Source organism: Hydra viridissima, unplaced genomic scaffold (genome assembly GCF_058129835.1).
Source record: "Hydra viridissima isolate aposymbiotic clone 2 unplaced genomic scaffold, HvirCarnegie_v1 scaffold_2, whole genome shotgun sequence".
NCBI lineage: Eukaryota > Metazoa > Cnidaria > Hydrozoa > Anthoathecata > Hydridae > Hydra > Hydra viridissima.
This window is the reverse complement of record NW_028324301.1, coordinates 17282612-17284622: the sequence shown is the minus strand read 5'-3', so window position 1 is coordinate 17284622 and position 2011 is coordinate 17282612. Positions and strand designations below refer to the sequence as shown.

The following is a 2011-nucleotide window of genomic DNA, read 5'->3' as shown; positions in this document are numbered from 1 at the left end:
TTATTAGTTGAATCGTTTCAAGCTAAAAGCTTTACGAGGAAGTAATTGTCCAAGTAGGCATTCCTGCGTTGTCTATAATTTTTACGCGAGCCATAAGCGTTGGTTTTAGTTTTAAAAAAAAGATAAACGGAAGAAAAAAAACAAGTGAAATGCCGAAATCTAAACAAAAGAACATTTTTTTCTGTTAGCATATATTCATGGAAATGATGAAATAAAATTGTAAATGGCGAAAAAAAAATTTTTTTTTTTTTGATCGTAATCTAGATTTTGCATTTAATTTGTGCGTTCACACGTAGAACTTTTCAGCAATTTTTAACTAAACCTATTGGATTGGCGCCAATATGCTTTTGTAATATGAGCCTAAAGACAATTTAAAAGCACCGCCATAGTGTTGCTACTGTGAACTTAGAAAAAAGTGTTTATGTTTAAGCTTCAGTTGCATTTCCAAAACTTATAAATCTTGTTGAGAAATCAAAATGTGCACACTACCCGCTTGTTACAAACAATGCTTTTGAAAGAAACTGGGATTAGATTTCCAACTGAAGAAGAATTTAACCATTTAAATATAGTCTAGCCTTAAATCAATTTATGCGGCTCTTAATGCAATTTAGTTAAGGCGAGGGCTTCTATTAACACATTCAAAAACCACATTTAGTCGATTCAAAGTGACATCTAAAAGCGTCTAACATGAAGATTTGTTAACTTTTAAATCCGCACTGAGGTCAAAGTAGATGAAAGGTTCCTTCAATTAGCACAACTTCTGGTATTTCTTTTTAACTTACTTTTTGAATCTTAAATAATTTACTGATAAAGAACCTTCATGTGAACCCAAATTCGGAATAAATAAAGATGTTTATTGACAACCTCTGGATAACTGAAAATAAAGATGTTTATTGACAACCTCTGGACAACTGAAAAGTTAAACATTGAACGAGCCTAAAAAGTTCACTCAAAAATTTTTTTAAAAAGTCCTAGAGCAAAGGCAAACAAGGGCAGAGACAAGTATGCATTTGCTCATTGATCCCATAAGTAATTGCAAAAATATAATACAAATATATAATGAAATTTCCAAATAAAACAATCACTAGAAAAAACTGTTTTTTAATTTTTACTCGATTAGGTGCGATATTTAGAAGACCAGTGTATGACATTTTTGGTGCTTTAGTAAAATATCACATATACTTTCAGTTTAGTTGCATGTTATAAAAAGCACAATATACCATCAAATATTTAAGATAACTAAACTACTTTAGTATATGTAAAGCTAGAGATATAGTAAATAATACAAAATATCAATTAGTTTTGTAGCTACCTAGAGCATATTGGTTTCATGTCCAGGGAGCTACTCCATCTACTATATTGCTGTAGACTTCTTGTTTATGAATATTATAGAATTTTCTATTTTTATGTTTAACAATAGAAATATATACAGTTAAGGATAAATAACTTATACATAAAATGAATGTAAATACAATAAAGAAAAAAATAATTTGTCACAGTTTTAAAGAATTTAGCAAAGCCAAATTATGGCAAACCGAAAGAATAACTAAGTATTTAATATTAACATAACATGGTTTACCAGCTAAATATAAGCTAATTTTTATTTGACAAAAACAAATGGGTTATTATGTGCCTTTTATGACAAATGAAATAATATATGAAATATGAAAAACGAAAACTTGAAATATCTGGCCGCATTTTGCAAGATAATTATAAATTTGAATAACTTTTTAAAAGGTTTTGCACAATCAAATGAACTATAAAAAAGCCCATTACAAAATACACCTACTAAAAAAATAATGCATAGTGGAATATATATTATGAAGCTTATAGAGTAGTCGAGGAAAAAAATGGCGACATATCTGAAAAAATACTCAAAAAATACACAAAATTAAGGCTGGTGAATGAAGGACCAAGGAGTTGAATGAAACCAGATCTTGACAAAAAATTTTATTTCAACTTTTTTATACTTCGCTATACTTTTTTTTAGTCATTTTAAAATTAGCCTTAC

General features: G+C 28.5%; 1 protein-coding gene across 1 annotated transcript in view; it reads right to left on the bottom strand.

Moving 5' to 3' along the window:
• The window catches only part of LOC145194661 (E3 SUMO-protein ligase ZBED1-like), a 244672-nt gene that overhangs the window by 39517 nt on the left and 203144 nt on the right, over positions 1 to 2011 (bottom strand). The window lies entirely within an intron of this gene.